This window comes from Mustela nigripes, chromosome 5 (genome assembly GCF_022355385.1).
Source record: "Mustela nigripes isolate SB6536 chromosome 5, MUSNIG.SB6536, whole genome shotgun sequence".
In the NCBI taxonomy this organism is placed as follows: domain Eukaryota; kingdom Metazoa; phylum Chordata; class Mammalia; order Carnivora; family Mustelidae; genus Mustela; species Mustela nigripes.
Genome location: NC_081561.1, coordinates 7,272,402 through 7,292,170, shown reverse-complemented (window position 1 = coordinate 7,292,170; position 19,769 = coordinate 7,272,402). Strand labels below are relative to the sequence as shown.

Genomic DNA, 19,769 nt, shown 5'->3' with positions numbered 1-19,769 from the left:
CACACCAACTTTGCCCTACAAAGCTGTAAGTACATTCATGGCCCTCTAATTTGCAGACTTCCATGGAGCTCTGGGTTTAAGGGCTACAGATAGGGACAAGTGTCTATGTAGGTATGGATGAAATGAATGGATTCTGGCCAAGACAGAACTTTATAGAGCCAAGCAAAAGCAGTTAGGCCATTACCTCTTACTGGAGATAAGTAAGCTAAACCCCAGTTCCCCAAGAGGGAACTGATTCAGCTGCTTATTTCTCTGACGTCCAGAATCATCAACATTAAGTTTTCAGAACCTGTTAGGTTTCCCAGGGTCGACTGTTTACTGAGGAAAACTAGTCAGAGAAACTTCTGCACTTGCATTTTCCTATGCCCCCACCCCACCCCATGTCCCCAAGAGTGTTATCAAGTGCATTTGTGAAGACAGGCATGCCAGAGGAGGGAATGGGCAGGTCTCTAAGCAGGAGTAATAGTTCACACGCTCACCCTAGAACTGGTGTCTGGAGCTTCTGAGTTGTAACATGGTCCAGTGAGAAATCAAAAGAAGGGCCAGGTAGGGAATGCTAGTTTCTTTAGTTGCCTTGCCTCAAGATTCAAGAATTATTAGCCATTCCTGTTCTCCCTAGCAAGTGGTCGGTTTGGAATAGGACCAGCATCAAAGTTGGAATTTTGCTTGTTATTTTAGCTTATTCTATAAAATACACTGAAACTCGCAAAGCGACATGAATTTTCATAACAAATCACCACCTTTTATAATGTGGTCTAGATAATACTGGCAACTAAAAAGAAAATCATTTAAAAATAACTTTTAAAAACTGAATTCTAGGGACGCCTGGCTGGCTGGCTCTGTCGGTGGAGCATGTGACTCTTGGATTTCAGGGTCAGGAGTTCAAGCCCCACTTCAGGCATGGAGTTCTACTTAAAAATATAAAAATAAAAATAAAAATTTAATTCTTATGACACAGGGCTCTGTGTTCATCTCTTCTAGCTAATTAGTAAACTTGGGAGTCCAACGAATTGTTCCAAGTTCTGTTTGTTCGTACTCATATAAATATCATTTCTCCAACAAATATTTATTGGACATCTAATAGGTTAAAAGAGTCATGCTATGGAAAACAGAGACACACGCCTCTCCACACCCAGTTAGGATGGATAGAGTAAAAAAGACAAATGCTAACAAGTATCAATAAGAATGTGGAGAAACTGAAACCCTCATACATGGCTGGTGGGCATGTAAAATGGTGTAGCCGCTTTTTTTTTTTTTTTTAAGATCTTATTTATTTATTTAACAGAGATCACCAGTAGGCAGAGAGGCAGACAGAGAGAGAGAGAGAGAAGCAGGCTCCCTGCTGAGCAGAGAGCCTGATATGGGACCCTGAGTACTAAGGGCCTGATGCGGGGCTCGACCCAGGACCACTGAGGAACCCAGGTGCCCCTATTTTTTTTTTTTTTAAGATTTTATTTATTTATTTGACAGAGGGAGAGATCACAAGTAGGCAGAGAGGCAGGCAGAAAGAGGGGGAAGCGGGCTCCCTGCTGAGCAGAGAGCCTGATGTAGGGCTTGATCCCAGGACTCTGGGATTATGACCTGAGCTGAAGGCAGAAGCTTTAACCCACTGAGCCACCCAGGCAGCCTGGTGTGGCTGCTTTTAAAAAAACAGCTTGGCAGTTCCTCAGAATGCTGACCATAGTGTCGCCATATGGTCCAGCCGTTCCACTTCTAGGTACACACACAAGAAACAAAAACACATGCCCACACAAAGAACTCGTACGCTAATGTTCAAAGTGGAAACAACCCGGAATAACCATCAGTTGATGGATTAATACAAAAATGTGGTATATCCATACCCCGTCTAAGTATTATTAAGTATTACTACTCAAAAGGAATGAAGCAGTGAGACATGCTACAGAGCATCAATGTTGAAAACATGCTAGAGAAGCCAGAGCCAAAAAGACAAATATCATATGCTTCTGTTTAGAAGAAATATCCAGAATAGGCCAATCTATAGAAATAGAAAGTAGGTTAATAGTTTGCCTAGGGTTTGACAATTTAGGGGGATCCAAGGACTGGCTACATAATATGCATGGGGTTTCTTTCTGGGGTGATGCAAATGTTCTAAAAGTGATAGTGGTGATGACTACACATTCTGAATATACTAAAAACCACTGAATTGTACACTTCAAGTGAGTAATCTGTATGGTAGGTAAGTTATAGTTCAATCGAGCTGATACGTTTGTACATCAAGAAGCTGTGCTAGGTTCTCTAGCAGAGAAGTGATACAAAAATGGTAATTTATGTCCATGCCTGGAAAGAATTTATAGTCTAATCTCTGCATCCACATGAAGTAATCATGAAATGCAGACAACCATTTTAAGAACCATTAAATTGGTTGCATGATTCAGGGCTTCCAAGAAAAGACAGCACTTCTAGTAAGAGCCACCGGGAAAAGCTTCTTGGATGAGAAAGCCAATGGAGTTGAGCCCTGGAGACCTGATAGAAAGTTTGTAGATGGAGACTGGGATTAGAATCAGCAGATGCAAAGGCATGATTGTAGCAAGTCATGGGTCCTATTCACAAATCAGGATGGAATCTAGTATGGCCGGATTAGGACATATACAGGAATATGCAGGTGACACGACCAAAAGGTAAACAAGCTGAGGCTCTACCACCAAGAATTCTGAATACCATCCATGGAAAACCTCCGGTATGAGAGCCTGAACTAGGGGAGGGGTAGAGGGACTGGAGGACAGAAGATCAGGAACCACTTCAGAGGAAGGCCAGAAGAGTAACTGGTGCGCCAGAGACGGGGGTGGAAAGGAGTGAGGGCCCAGAGGAGGCCTGGCTCTTTGCCAAGTGGCTGTAGGAATGAGCACTTCTAGTAAGAGCAATCGGGGATCTGACAAAATGAGAAAGTCAGAGGTAGAAGATGACCAAATAGGTGGTAGGGAGCTGGAGGTGGAAATAAACGGAAAAAACATCATACTGCTATGCCAGGGGAGAGAATCAAGAAGAAACAGGATTGGAGGAGGCTGTGTGCATGAGGTGACATTTGTGGAACCTCCCAAGATGTGTAAGGTGTCCCCCGGGGAAGAGATGAGGGGGCAGGGCACTCCAGACACAGGGAGCAGTGAGTAGTAAGCACAAGGGCACAGAGGCGGAAAACAAGGTCAGTTTCCTGAATGGCAAATACCTCGCTCTGTGGCTCTGTGGCCAGAGCAGGGGGAGGGGAGATAGTAAGGGATGGAGCTGGAGAAACAGCCAGTGGGCCAGCCCGCTCAGAGCTCCGCGCTCCTCAGCGCTGACTTGGACTTCATCCAGTGCTGAGGCCCAGAAAGGCTGAAGGAGGAAGGTAGACAGAGCTTCCTTCGTGGGACTGTAGAGAAGGTTCTGGAAGATTTGAGACAAGAAGGCTAGTTAGGGATTAACAGAACAGCCCATCTCAGAAATAATGAGGACCTAGGAAGCCCCGGCTGGAGAGGCAGGAAAGAATGGATTGCCTGGAAAGATCATTAGGATGTAGATTCCATAGAACTTGACCAATGGGATGAGAGAGAAAGGAAAACAATCCCTCTGGAGTCCTGACCCAAGGGTGTGGCACCAAAAGAAGGGAAACCACCACGGGAGCCATCTTGGAGTGACAAAGGACAGATAAGGCAGGGGTTAGAGCAAAAGCAGTGGGACAGGTGGAGGGACTAGACCAGGTGGGAGACGTCACAGAGATGGAATCCACTGGGCTTAGGCCCAGCTGGTTGGGGCATGAGGAGAAGGGAGAATTGAAGAAGGCTGCTTCCCTGAGCTCAGGTTGGGTACAGGGGTGGGTAGTGGGTCCTCTCACCTGTTGGGGAGAGGCAGGTGGTGTGTGGGAGATGGGAGGAGGCTGGAGCCAGGGAGAAGGTCCGGAGAGACATCTCAGGGATAGAGAGAATGGGACGTTGAACCCAGGGGGATGCTGCAGTTAGGCGGGTGACGAGGGAGTGACCAGTGCGCTCTCTTTTTCTCCCAAAGGAGCAAAACAGCCAAGGAAGTGGGGGCTGTCAAGGAAAAAGATGGTCGACAGTGTTCAAATACAGAGACATCAAGGCAAAGGGCCCCCAGAGGAGTGAGGGCTTCCCCCTCCGCCCTCCCGTCGGGGAGGTGCTGTTATCATCCCTGTTCTGCAACTGACAAAACTGAAGTCAAGTCCCAGCGTCACGGGCTGGCAGGACTGAGATGCACACCACACAGCCCAACCCCAGAACCCACCTTTTTATTGTAGTTTTCATTCAGTTTAGAATTAAGCAGTGTGCTAAAAACAAAACAAAACAAAACAAAACAAAACCTACCTGGTCAGACTTCATCTTGATAAAATGCTCTTGACTGGGGTTGTGCAGAAGAACCACTGTCCATGCACTGTTTTTACAAGGATTTAATTAGCTTAAGTTGTGCTGATTTGGTTTATAACCAGGAACCCCCCCCCCCCACAGGAGCCTAAAATACAAACTCTTTCTGTTCTCTAAGTATTATGTTCTGTATGTACAACTACATTCTAAAGCTGTAGCCAGAAGCTGTGTATACCCAGGACAGGAGGCTGAAGACGACCTAGCAGAGTCCACACTCTTACTGTCTATACCACTAGTTCTCAGTTGGGGTGATTCTGACTCCCCACCCCTAGGGGATGTTCAGCAATGTCTGGAGACATTTTTAGTTGTCACAAGATGGGAGAAGTGTACCGCTAATATATACGGGTAGAGGCCAGGAATAGTACTTAGCATCTCATGAGGCACAGGACAGGGGCGCCTGGGGGCTCAGTCAGTTATGTGTCTGCCTTTGGCTCAGGTCATGACCTCAGGGTCCTGGATTCGAGCCCCACATCGGGCTCCCTGCTCAGCAGGGAGTCTGCTTCTACCTCTCCCCTTGCTCACTCTCAAATAAATAAAATCTTTTTCTAAAAATTAAAAAAAAAGGCACAAGACAGCAGCCACAACAGAAAATACGTCATCCCAAAGGGCAATAGTGTCAAGATTGAGAAACCCTGCCTGGTGGTGTCTTGAAAATGATCTCTAGGAATATTAGCATCCAGGAAAGAGGTTTCAGAATGGGTAAACCACCCAGACCACTGATGTCAACAGGAGAGGAATGTGGATCCAGAGAGGGAGAGAATATGGATAAATGAAACAGAAAACAGCTTTTGAAGGAAAGTGTGTATCTCTCTGTCTTGCTTATGGCAGAGAGATCAGCATTGGAGGGAAAGAGGGATACTTCTTATTCTATGACAGGAGGAAAAAGGAAAAGAACAGTAGGGACACACGGAGAGATACTGGTGGGAAGCAGGCAAGTTGTGGGACTTCACATCTGATGGTTTTGAATATGGAAAAGCAGCAGAACCAGTGAGGGGAGCAACATGGCGCTGAGGCTTAAGGAGAGAAGAAATGTAGGAGTTGGTGGCAGAAAAATTCTGCTGTTTTAGCTTCAATGCCATGAAGCCACAGAAGAGAGAAAACATATGGTAGGGATTATGGACAGTTGGAAACTGAAGTGAGTAAAATCCCTCATAAGGGGGATGACACTGAAGGGACTGAGCCTGAGAGCCAGGAGTGGTTGGGGGCACGGAGATGAGGAGGAAAACCAGGCTGGGGGCCTGGGAGGGAGAGGACGGTGCAAGAGACAAGCTGGGCTGTGACCCAGGAAGCAGAGAGAGGCTCGGGGGAGGAAGAGAACGAAATGACTTTCGTGAGACAGAGCAGAAGTTACGACCGTGGGGTGAGGACACAGAGAAAGCTACGAAGAAGGGGCAGGACACGAGTCCTTGACATGGACGGTGCTGTCACTGAAAAGGAAGGAGGAGACAGGCTCAAGAGGAAAAATGTGGAGTCGGTCCCTCAGGCCATCTTGAGGGAAGTGTGTCTGAGAGGTCAGTCGGTGACTGGCCCAGATGAGAAGAGGTGGGCATGAACAGATGGTACTGGTGTCAGAGGAGGTCCTGCGGGCTATTCATATGGTGAGATCCCAGCCTCCCAGTACCTCAGAATGTGACTCTATTTGGAAATACGTATGGCCTTTACTGAAATAATGAAGCTTAAATGAGGCCGGAGGAATGGGCCCTGATCCAATAGGGCTGGTGACCTTGTAAGAAGAGATTAGGACACTGATACACACAGAGGGAAGACCGTGTGGGGACACAGGGAGAAGGCGTCATCTATGTGCCAAGGAGAGAGGCCTCGGGAGACACCAACCTGGATGGCGCCTTGATCTCCAACTTCTGGCCTCCAGACCCTTGTGAGATACATTTCTGTTGTGTAAGGCCCCAGTGCACAGTAGTCTGATAGGGCAGCCTGAGCTGTCTGCTACAGGAAGAGGGGATGTGAAGACGTGGAGTCTGGTGCGTAAGGGACAGCAGGAAGCACGTTCGCAGACTCCACAGCCTCCCGCGAGTGGGAGAACGGGTCTTGAGGAAAGACTTTCAAGAGAAGTGGTCTCTCTGAAGACAAACCAAACGTCCATCGAGGTGCTGCAGAGATAGGGGAAGTACTGTGGAGAAATCTGTCTTAGAACAAGGGGATCTGTGTCCTCAGTGAATTGCACACTTCTTGAAAGTGGGGCCTAGTCCCGCGAACGATTTCTCCACGCCCGCGCTAGCCCAGGGCAGCGCTAGCCCAGGGCAGCCATATTGCAGGTGCTACAGGAATCTGCTTTGCAAAGTGTGGGGAGGTGGAGGGGTAGGGATGAACTTGAGAGAGTTGGGGGCACAGAGGAAGCGGGTTTGCCCGGAGGTGGCAGAGAAGCCAGGAATGGGGGTTTGCCCAGGAGTGGCAAAGAAGGCTGAGAGGCAGGTGGAGAGGGTCCTTTACAATTTCCAAATCCCCCTCCCAGATAAGCAATTTCCAAATCCCCCTCCCAGAGTCACTAGGATGGGCTACTGAGAACCTTTATGCAACCGCCGCTGTCCTGAACACATTATTCCTTTCGCTACTCAGATAACGCGAGGAATGCGCTATTTCTGGTGGTGGACGGTTTTCCCTTTAAATGTGAACCATTTCGAGTAGAATTTTTTCCTAAAATGCATTTTATGTCCTGCTCGCCTTTTCTCCCTTCTCGAAAAAATATTGGAAAGTTAAGATATGAACAAAACGATAGTACTGTAAACTTCCTATATTATATTGGATTGTCGCACAAAGGTAACGTTTGATAAGCAAGATTTGTGCTAGGCCACCAAGGGATCATATCCTCAAGAAACTATTCATCCTCAAGGTAAAAAAATAGCTATTTCCTAGCCTACTGCTGAGACTCCACTAAATTCCAATTGGAGTTTTGGCCTGCTTTTGTTCCTCTCCCTCCCCTGTTATCTGGCTATCTCTTGTCCCTTCTTTCTGAACTCCATGTGTCCATAGCGACCTCCCCTTCCCTTTCTCATTGATCTCAATTTGAATGCACAGTGGTTAGGAAACTGCATCACTAACACTGTTAAGAAATGTGTCAAAAGTAAGCCTGGGGACCAGCGCCTCCGTCTGCTGCCCAGTAGCCAAGAGTGGTTCATTTCCTGATGATCATTTGGGTTTTAGATTGATGAGTTCCTAGCGTATTTCTAAATTATAAAAGTTGTTTTAAAGATAGCAACAGAGACGTGCCTGGGTAGCTCAGTTTGCTGAGTGTCCCACTCTTGGTTTCTGCTCAGGTCATGGTCTCAGCATCCTGGGATCGAGCCCAGCATTGGGCTCTATGCTTAGTGTTGAGTTTGCCTGAGATTATCTCTCCCTCTCCCCTGCCTTTCCCTGTTCAAGCCCTCTCTCTCAAATGAATAAATTAAAAAAAAAAAAAAAAGATATCAGCATACAGGGAAGGATAAATAACTCTTCTAAGCCAACTTGCCCTCCGTGATGAGAGTGCATTGCTTACTAGAATTTTAAAATGATTGAACCTCAGGGGCTTCCTACAAAAGGGCCAGTTGTCCCTCCTTCTGCCTCCAGAAGAGATGGCAGGTATTTGAAAACCTGCTGTCCTTTCATCGGATGAAGAGTCTTTCTTTGCCTTTAAGACATGGACTTATGATTCAATATTTGTTCTCTGTGGGAGAGAGCTCTTCAATTATGAACCGAGTGTAAGTAAGTAAAATAAATACTTCTTCAATAAGGCATGTGACTGTGTACCTGTGTGTTTAACTGAGAACGCACAAACCAAAGTAAAATTTCTGCAGTTTCTCTTAAGCAGAGCCCCAAATGGCACTTGTAAGTAGAGACCACCAACAGTGCTATAGTATTCCCGATGGTTCCATCTGCCTTGCCCGGCCACGGGTCCGCTCACTCACGAGATAAGTGCCCACATCCCCAGGTCCAAGGAGCAGACCAGAGTTTTCAACTGTATAAAGGGATGCAGAAATTGCAGAAAATCACACAACTAGACAGCCATGAAAAGCCCTGCCATGAAAAGTTGTAACCTGAAAACAACAATGTATGTATCCCAATGGACAGAAAACTCTCTTTCCCTCAGAAAGGAAGAAAGTCTGAGCCAATACCTCTATGTCGTTTCACGGTGAATGGGGAATTGGGCTGATTCTAGCTGCTGCTTCTGACTTCTATAAGGCAACGGACTTAGCAATTTCAGGCACTTTAAATGCATACCTTTAGGTAAAGAGTGGAGTACGTGCTCACAAAATCAGGTATTCTGAAGCATGTAGACTGATCTGATGTGACTTCTCATGGGACTAAAGAAACTTGACATTCATTTACTCATTCATCCGACAACGAGAAGACAACAACAATGTCCCAGGCTCTATATACAACAGTAAACAAAGCAGGCAAGCTGTCTCTGTCCTAGTGAGTAGTGAGTCATAGGGACTAACGATGTGTTATGTTTTAAACAACGAACTATCATGCAAATTTTAACAGGTCTACTACCAGTTGCTTCTTCCGTAGGAACTTTTGCAATAATGCCAGTGTATGCCTCTGTGGTGGGCTGAATTGTGTCCAATTCATATGTTGAAGTTGTAACCCCCAGGACCTCAGGAGGCGAATGAGAAATAATTGTGTAACATGTCATCATGTTACCTTACAGGGGTAATTAAGGTAAAGTGATGAGATCATTTAGGGGGGCCCTGAATATGGCCGGTGTCCCGGTGTCCCTGGAAGCACAGAAGACTAAGACACAGACATGCACACGGAAGACCATGTGAAGACACAGGGAGAAGACGGCCATCTGCAAGCTAAGGAGAGAGGCCTCAGGAGAAACTAACCCTGTCCACACCCTGATCTTGAACTTTTAGCCTCCAGAACTAGGAGAAAATAAGTGCCTGCTGTCTAAGCCACCCATTCTGTAGCATTTTGTTATGCAGCCCTAGTAAGCTAATAGAGCCTTCAAAGCCTAAACCTTATCTGCCCAAGTGTTGGGAATATCTGCGAGTTAGGACAATTTCACCAGAACTGTAAGCGAGGAGGGTGGGGTACAAGTGTCTAAGTGTAGACCCAATGGAAGGAGACCTTAAAGGAGCAAACAGGATCAGATGATATTATGGTAAAACAAATTTGTGATAATCCTAAAAATGAAGCCAACCGGATAGCAATCTGTTCAAGAATCTAAAATTAACTACTAAAACCATCCCATGTCCATGAAACAAATACTTCACACCTTTTTAAATGCTCCTGCAGAATAATACTTGATTTCATTTTGAAAGTTCATGATGTATTTTTTTTAAAGATATTATTTATTTATTTGACAGAGATCACAAGTAGGCAGAGAGGCAGGCGGAGAGAGAAGGGGAAGCAGGCTCCCTGCTGAGCAGAGAGCCCGATACAGGGCTAGATCCCAGGACCCTGGGATCATGATCCGAGCCGAAGGCAGAGGCTTTAACCCACTGAGCCACCCAGGCGCCCCCATGATGTATTTTTTTAAGTGGAAAAAAAATCTGGCTACAAATAGGGAGCGCTAGTTTTGTAAACAATGATGAAAACTTTTACTCACATATAAACTCAAAAAGACAGAAGAAGGAGTGGACATGGAAAAGTTAAAACAGTGCTTATTTCTAGGTAAAGGGAATATTTTATCTTTTGTCATTCTGCTTCTCTCTGTTTTCTTTACAATAAACGTGGAATGATTTTGTTGCAAGGGGAAAAAATTAAATAGTATCATTAAGTCCATTACATGAAACGACTGTCTTTGATGTCATAGTATCTCCATCTCCATCTCCATAGTATCTCAAGGATTTGAAGCAATTATCTACAGAATGTCCTAGACAACTAAGTAGTTCACATCCTACAACACACGGCTCTTCCCACATCAAATCCGTTCCTCTTCTCACCACTTATCTTTATGGAATAATTCCACCACTTCTCCATGTTTCCTACGAATTACAGCCATAATGTAATCAGACCGTGGATAGTTCCTAAATTGAAGTGTACATTTCATTCTCCTGCTAAAAGAAGAGTGTTTCTTTCTCCCCAGGTTTCTCAGAAATTGGGTTTCATAAAGCAATACGAGGATGGCAATATCCTTGGAAGTGCCAGATTACAGAAAAAAGCAAGTCCTGGGACAGAGACAGCCCTGGGTCCTATCCTCTCCAGCTCTATTACTTACCAGCTGTTGGTAGTTCAGGTGTGTCTAACTCTGGAAAACGTTAGTTCCTTCAACAATAAAGCAGATGTAATAACCATCTGGGCACTGTCATGAGGATTAAAAAAGATAACCTGCATAAAGCATTCCAAAAAAGGGGCCCCTGGGTGGCTCAGGGGGTTGAGCCGCTGCCTTCGGCTGGGATCATGATCTCAGGGTCCTGGGATCGAGTCCATATCAGGCTCTTTGCTCAGGTTGGCCGCCTGCTTCTCTCTCTCTCTCTGCCTGCCTCTGCCTACTTGTGATCTTTCTCTGTCAAATACATGAATAAAAAATCTTAAAAAATCAAAATAAAAATGCATTCCAAAAAAGGCATCTAGCCATGGTAGGTGTGCAGTAAACTACAGCTCTTATGGGGCACCTGCATGGCTCAATTGGTTAAAGCCTCTGCCTGCAGCTCCGGTCATGATCCCACGATCCTGAGATCGAACCCTGCATCGGGCTCTCTGCTCAGCAGGGAGGCTGCTTCCCCTGCCTCCTCTGCCAGCCTCTCTGCCTACTTGTGAACGCTGTCAAAGAAATAAATAAAATCTATTAAAAAAAAATACAGCTCTTATTATATATAAAACGTTGGTGCTTACTATGCACATTTTGCAATCAAACACATATATCTTATTCCAATAAAAGCATTAAGGTTATACCAAATTCCCTATGTAATCTTTTTCCCTTTAAGATTTATTTATTTATTTTAGAGAAAGAGAGAGTGCGTACATGAGCAGGAGGAGCAGAAGGAGAGGGAGACAGATCCCCAAGCAGACTCCACCATGAGCATGGAGCCTGATGCAGAACTCAATCTCAGGACCCTGAGATCCCGACCAGAGCCGAAACCAAGAGTCAGGTGCTTAACTGACTGCACCACCCACTCACCCTGCCTATGTGATCTTTAAAAAAAAAAAAAAAAAGAAAAGAAAAAAACCAAAAACAAATAGAATAATGCCACATCAAGGTCATTATTTCTTAACTGCTATGAGATAATCATCCATTTATGAGTATGTATGGACAGCTGGATTTATATATATGTGCATACATAGAAGATGCTTATAATGTCAAGCTGCTCATAATCGTTTTTAATTTTATTTAAATTACATCATGGTGATGGTGGACAAGATAAGGCAGTTATAACTGAAACACTGAGTTGGAAATCCTCTGCAGTCCTCAGAAAAGATGGCTTATTTTATAGAAAGGGACAGACTTGAGCGATGTGTCTCTATGATTGGTGAAGTTGGTCCTGTTATTTCAGATGACTTTGGGATAAGTGCTGATTTTCATACAATTACTCCATCAGAGAACCAGAGGCACACAGAGAGTACAAAACACATCCAACCCAAAGAGCTAATAGGTGGTAGAGACAGGTTTGGAATCCAAGCCCTCTGTCTATGGCTCAAGTTCTCTGTATTGCACTATAGAGAATGAGAGGAAAATTTCTATCTTGGGTAGGCTATAAGTCTGTAGTCACACACAGAAACAAACTTGCAATTAAGGAAAAAAAAGCAGGAGGGAGAGGGGATGAGTGCATGCAGATACTAAACACGCAATAAATCTAGAATGGACACAATGTGCATATACTATACACTACACTCTAGTGCCAATGCAGGGATGTGTTATCAACGGTATCAAACAGAAAACTTAGAAGTATTTGATCTATGATAAAGATGGCACTTCAAATCACTGGAGGAGGAAGATAGATCAGTCATCCTGGTTGAACAATGGAAAGGGAAAAAAAGTCACACCAAATACCAACTTCATGCTAACTTTACACCAAAGCAAAAATTTATTACAAGTGGATTGAAGAATTAAATGCAAATTATAAAATCTTAAAAGAACAGAAGAGAAATAGGTAAATATTAATCTGATCTTTGAGAGTGTAGAAGGGTTTTTTTAGGGAGAAGGAATAAACCATAAAGGAGAGGACATGCATTTCCAGTCACATAACAATTTAAGTTTAAACACATTAAAAAAAAAAAAAAAAAGCCCACTATAGGCCAAACGGAAAGGGAAATTACAGGCTAGGAAAAAAAGCATTACTTACAGGCAGAGTTGGTTAAGAGACTTAATATAATAAAAGTTACACTTTATTGAGCCTTTATTAGGCTTAAGACATGCTAAGTTCTCTGCATACCATATCTTGCCATAATCTTATAAGGGAGATACAATTAGTTCTACCTTTAAAATAAAGAAATGGAGACACGGAATGGCTAAGAAGTATCATGCCCAAGGACTCATAGCTAATAAGTAGCAAAACAGAGATGTGGATGTAGAACTCTGAGTTCCAAGCTTTTCCTCTTAATTTTTATACACTATAGGCTCTTCTAAATCAGTATCGAAAGAACACCTCCAAAGGCAAAGGATGTGGAGAAGAAATCCACAAAAGAAAACATATAAATACCTAATGAACACATTTTTCATGTTCAACATCAGTAGTACTACAAGAAATGCAAATTAAAACATGTGGTGAGATTTTTTTTCCCTCAAAATTGTCAAAAAGATTGTCAAAAAATATTTTAAAATGTCAACATCTAATTTTGGCAAAGCTGAGGAGAAAAGATATATGTTGTTGTTGTAGAAATGGTATTGTTTTCGATCACCTTAAACAAAAATTAGACATTTAAAGTATTTTGTTCTTAAAAATGGCTCTTTCAGCCCACCATTCCACTTCCAAGAAAAAAAAAAAGGACTTCTAGAAATTTTGCTAAAGAGATACACACAAAGTTATTTGTATAAGGATGGTTGTCATAGATTATTCGTTGTTATAAAAAACTGGAAACAAGCAAAAGTCTACTAATAGGACTTTGGTACATGAATGGTAAAACATTCACATGATGGAGTAACACGTTAACCATTAGCAATCATGAAGTATAAAGTTGCTTAAAGCTACTTGGGAAATGTACGAAATATAATGTGTAAGGAACAAATCTTACAAAACTGTATGTGTTTTTCTTTGTTTTGTTTTGTTTTGTTTGAGAGAGAGAGAGAGGCAGTGAGAGAGGGAGACTGAGAATCTTAGGCAAACTCCATGCCCAGCACAGACCCTGTCATGGGGCTCATCTCATGACCCTGAGGTCATGACCTGAGCCAAAATCAAGAGTTGGATGCTTAACTGACCAAGCCACCCTATATATGCTATTTTTAAGTTTTGTTTTTCTGCTAATTTACAATTTTCAAATTTTCTCCAATGAATATATGTTAATTTTACATCAGGAAAACAACTGTTATCAAAGTACCAATAAACTTGAACCAGAAGCATAAGTAATTTAAGATTACAGAACTTAAAATACGGTTTCTACTTAAAAGTTAAATGTTCTAAGTATTGGCAAATATGGGAATTCAAAATCAGAATCAAAGACTATAAGGTTCCTGTGAAACCCACACTAGATATAAAAGCAAGATACAGATTTATAATATATAAAGAAACTGGTGGTTAGGCCACTAAAATGAAGATGTACACCCTTACTCCCACACCTTACCCCCAAGGGGCTTAACTGATTTTCAGTATTCAAATCCATAGGAGGACTCATAAAGATCTCCTGCAGAGACAAATATTTTTAGAGGAAATAATAACCTGTATATTCAAGATAGAATTGATCTTTAATTTCTCTTTCCTCTTAGGTAAAACTAATATTAACTTATAAAGTTGCTCAAATTGTATGAATCTTCCAAGCTAACTGATTTCTTATTTAAGAACACTTAAAAAGTAAGAATTGAAATACACATCTTCCATATATGAAGAGTATCTATTTCAAACAATAGCCAATATTATACTTCATTGTGAAAAACTAAAGAAATTCCTTTAGAAATAAGAATTTTAAAAACCCAGACAGAAAAAAAAAATTATGTAGTGTTCCCCTGCAAGTTTTTCTGGCCAATGCAATAAGACATGAAACATATAAAGAGATTTAAATACAGGAAAGAAAAAAAATTAACATTATTATCATTACTTACAGATGATATCATTGTGAAATGAAAACCCAAAGAAATGAATGGAAAATTAGATTCAAGAGATCCAATCATAACAGCTATCATTGATTGAATTCCTATTTGTCTAACAGTGCAGCACTGTTTTCCCAGAGTCATGTATCAGGTAAGAAGTACAACCAGCAGGATGCCTGGCTGGTTCAGTCAGTTAAGCATCTGACTCTTGGATTCAGCTCAGATCATGATCTCAGGGTCATGAGACAGAGCCCCATGCTGGGCTCCACACTCAGTGGGTGCCTTCTTTTGAATATTCTCTCCCTCTGCCCGTTCCCCACCATACACACCTCTCTCTCTGTCTCAAATAAATAAATCAATCTTAAAAAACAAAAAAGAATTAGAACTGGGATTCACACCCAAGCCTGATTGATTCCCAAAGACTTCAAAGACTGTGTGTGTGTGTGTTTAAGATTTTATTTTTAAGTAATATCTGCACCCAACATGGGACTTGAACTCACAACCGCAATATCAAGCGTTGTAGGCTCCATCAACTGAGCCAGCCTGGTGTTCTTTTCACTATGTTACTGCTTTGCTCTGTAAAGTATATAGTTATGATGTACAAGCACTCACTCTCACACCCACACATACAGAAAGAAAAACCATCACAACAGTACAGTTTAAAAAAACCCATTCACAAAAAATTCAAAAAGGTTTGTGTATAACCAATGAAAGAAAAAAAAATCCACCTAGACATAATTTCAATGGAGATATGTATCTCTCTCTCCATGGTTATATATGTATATGTGTTTGTGTATATATGTATGAATGTATCTATCTATATATATATAAATATGTATATATATATGAAGTAAAAAAGATGAAACAAGATTTAGATAGGAAAACTAAAATTTAATTTTCAAAATATACATTCTAAATGAATTTTTACATTAAATGCAATTCTAATCAAAATTCCAACTGGATAACATATTTTATAGGGAGAAATGTAACAAAAGAATTCCCACATGCATCTAAAAGAAAAGAAAGAGGTGAGAACAGTAAAGAAAATTTTACTAAAAATCTATAAGGAAAAGGGGTACTAGTTATTAAAAAATTATGTTTATACACTTACTGGAAGTCTGTTTATGATAAAGGAAACACCACTAGTCATTAGAGAGGGAAAGAATTATTCAGAATGAGTTATTGTTGGAATACTCATTACCAATTTGGGGAAAAATATCAAGGTAAATTGTTACCACACACCATGCACCCAAATAAACTCCTTATAGATTAATAAAATCTAATTAAATAGAGATTTTTTTATAAAACAGAAATATAAGATAAAAACAAAATTTGCGGGATGCCTAGGTGGCTCAGTTGGTTGGACGACTGCCTTCGGCTCAGGTCATGATCCCGGAGTCCCGGGATCGAGTCCCGCATCAGGATCCCAGCTCCATGGGGAGTCTGCTTCTCCCTCTGACCTTCTCCTCACTCACGCTCTCTCTCACTGTCTCTCTCTCAAATAAATAAATAAAATCTTTAAAAAAAAAAAAAAAACAAAGTTTGCCACAGTGCCTGGTGGTGCAGCTGATTGTGTGTGATTCTTGGTCTCATCTCAGGTAGTGATCTCAGGGTCATGAAATCGAATCCTGTGTCAGGTTCCACACTCACGTGGAGTTTGCTTCAGATTCTGTCTCCCTTTCCCTTTATCCCTCCCACTCATGCCCTCTCTCTCAAATAAATAAATCTTAAAAAACAGAATCTGTCATATTCCTGGAGAGAAAAAAAAATGTATCCTACCACTAGAGGAGAAAGAAATTTTAAAACTTGATGCAAATAAGGAATAGACATACATAAAATTCAGAATTAAAGGGGCATTAAAAAAAAAAAAAAAGACCATAAATAACCTGGCCACCTAGAGGTGTGAACTGTCTCTATATCAAAAACAGAAAAGCAAAAAAGCAAATGGGAAAAAAGATATTTGTAGCAAAAATTACAAAAGAAAAATTTAGCAAAGTAGTTCATTTTTCTCTATGAAATTAGAAAAAAAATATGCCCAAAGTTCCAGGACATAATCAGTGGATATACTTTCATATCCTGTATCACTTAAGGCATAAGGCCTTATTTATATACTTTATATACATAGTATTGCAATTATGCAATTATATACATATTATTGCAATTATTTTTTAAAGTAAAAAAGGACTGGAAAGAAATTTACCAAAATGATAAAGAAATAACATCAGAGGGATGGAAATGGAGCTTATTTGGGTCTTGCATTTTTCCATTTACCCTGGACAATTAATGCTTTGCAGTAAGTGTCTTCCTAAAAGCAGCAGGAAGAGGAGCATGTCTTTGTAAAACTAAAAATAAATAAATAAATAGATAAATAAATAAATCTGTCCATGGTGAGTTAGAGTCCCAAGGCCAGAAAACACATGTTGGTGAGGATGTGGAGAGAATGGAGTCCTGGAGCATGGCTGGTGGGAATGTCAACTAAGGCAGCCCCCGTGGAAACAGTATGAAGTTCCTCAAAAAATTAAAACTGGAATTGCCCTCTGATCCAGCAATTCCACTTCTGCATACAGACCCAAAAGAATTGAACTTGGGGTCTCACACATATTGACACCCCCCATTATTCACAACAGCCCCAAAGTGGGAGCAGTGCTCACAGATGTCGAATGGGTAAACAAACCAAGACATATTAGTGAGTCTTTATGAAGGACGCGCCGACACAGGTTACAGCATGGATGAACCTTGAGGAAAACGAGCTAGTCCCGAAAGGACAAACACGGTAGGATTCTACTCGTAGGACATCCCTAGAGTTGTCGGATTCACTGGGACAGAAAGTAGAAGGGTGGCTGCCCAGGGGCTGAGCGGGGAAAAATGGGCAGTTAGTGTTTCATGGGTGCGGAGTTTCAGTCCGGGAAGAGGGAAAGCTCTGGAAGTGGACAGTGGTGATGGTCACACAACAGTGTGAATGTACTTAATGCCACTGACCTGTACATTTATAAATGGTTAAAATGGTAAATTTTATGTAATCTATATTTTACCATTATATGTGTATGTGTATGTGTTTGTGTAGAGAGAGAGGGAGAGACACCATTGCCACATAAATGCTAAAGGCACCAGCCACGTTCACTGTATATTTTCTTCAAAGATGCAGATCGCTCCTAGGAATGTCCCAGTGACACAAAATGCACCCGTGGCTTGGTGAACGGGATGTACACTGAGCCGTGGCAAGTTCCAAGATATCCCCACGGACACCGTCTCCTTTGCTCTTACTAATGCCAATTGTCATGGTTCAGAGCCACCAACACCTGCCCTGTAAACAGGTCTGGACCACGAAGTTGGACACAAACAGAGGCTCTCGCACACCAGTTCTAGGCAACCGAGAGGAGGGTCACGCGTGTGTCTTAGGCATCACATGACTCAAATCAAAGAAGAACATGGCACCCCACAGGAAACCGAGCATTGGAACCATAGAACGATGCAGAGCAATTTCCTTACTGGCATCTCCTCAGTGTAGAATATTTCACAAAAGTAATTTACAAAGGGCAAAGTTCTCAGCCACCGGCACCCCCGGGCTTGTGTATCGCCCAGAGTTCTTGCGTGTTGCAGAGACAATACTTGACGGGGTCTTCTGTGAAGCTGCAAAGGACGATATCACGTCCTGAATTTCAGGCTAAAAATGAGGGTGGCTGGGAGTGAGTATGTGCTTTGACCGTCTGAGCTTCAGTTTCTGGGATTATTTCGAGAACTCAATTTAGCTGGAGTCAAACATGTCAATTTGTAACTTGCCTAAATAAGTCACCTGTCCCTAAGCTCGGGTCCTGAAGCATCATTCAACTCCATCGGCATTGTTTGCTGTACAAAGATACAAGCACACTTTTCTTTTTAAAACCTGGTCCAATGGCTCTCTGAAGCTGTCTTTAGTCTTCTAAAGAGTCTCTGGCCACCTACTGGATTTTTTCAGCTCGAGAGCTGGGCAGAAAAAGAGCAACTTACTGCCCTTGTTCAAAGGAAAGCGAGTTACAGACTAGAAGCTAGACAGACTTTATTATTCAGAACCCACGGGGATTTGCAAGAGAATAGCTCAGACACAGTCTGTTACTACCCTCCTCTCAAGGAAGAAGCCAATTATTTTCCCCTACCTAAAGAGTTTAGCAGGAGTGTGAAACGCAAAAGCTTCTGACATCTTTATCCCGGGCCCAAGGAAGGAAAAAAAAAAAAAAAAGGTGACAAAATTCAAATACTTTTGCTTATTTTGCTAAGATACCAGGAGGAAAAAAGGTTTAAATGACTTGTCAGTTTTTTCACATATAGAAAAAAGATTACCAGCTACTTTCACTTTCTAACGAACAGCCCCAGTCCCCTCAATGAGTTCTCTGTTAAGGCATTTAACTTAAACCGAAGTCATTTTGATTAACAGAGAAAGAGATGGGGTTTTCTTTTAAATATTCTTTTTTTTTCTTTTTTTTTTTTTTTTAAGCGTGAGCATTCTGTTAGATGTGACCCTTAAGATCAGAGAGCAAAGCTAGAAAAAAATAGAAGTTACGACTCATTCAGGAAGAACACACTGAAAGTGAAAGATTCATTGATGTCTCTAGCTCTCAGGCCGTGGTGGAGGAGAAGCAGGTTCAAGGTAAGAGCTGAGAAGGGCAGGGCTGAGGGGAAGTGGTGGTGTAGCTGGAGGGTGTGCTGGGAACCCACGTGCTGGTCCAGCACCCCTGCTCACGGCTGCGTATCCCAGGGCCCCCACACTGCAATTTCTCAAAAACGGATCGAGGTTTGAGAGGTCCTGGTGGTTACAGACTGTGCCTCAGAGGCTAATCGCCAAGAGTTGGGCTGCCTCTCGGGAGAGGGCAGTGAGAACACACATGTGTGCGTGAGAAGATCTCAGGGCCTCCTGTGACCCATGTCTCCAGACTCACGACACTCATCTACGTAGGAGGAAGTGGGTTCGGAGAGCCGACGGGACTTGCAAAGGTCCAGAGCCACGTAAGCCTGGGACTTGGGTTCGGGACTCCTGATTCCCCAGCATCCAGTGTCTTCTCACTACTGGAAACCTGAAGACATCTGTGGGATGGTGGCCTGACAAGGCCACGTTGCCGCTGTGGGCAAGCAGCACCAGGGTCTGCGATGTCATCAGGAGGCGTGGCGCTGGTACAGATTGCCGGAACCCTGCCAAGCTCCCCAGTTGTCTGGCAGCAGGCCGTCTAAGAGGAAAAGCAAGCAGGGAAAGAGGGAAAAGCACCCACACGGCCAGCAGGCTGGGGTGCAAACCCACC

At 42.6% G+C, this 19,769-nt stretch overlaps 1 protein-coding gene across 1 annotated transcript in view; it reads right to left on the bottom strand.

The window, feature by feature from the left end:
* The window catches only part of RREB1 (ras responsive element binding protein 1), a 174,061-nt gene that overhangs the window by 128,630 nt on the left and 25,662 nt on the right, over positions 1–19,769 (bottom strand). The window lies entirely within an intron of this gene.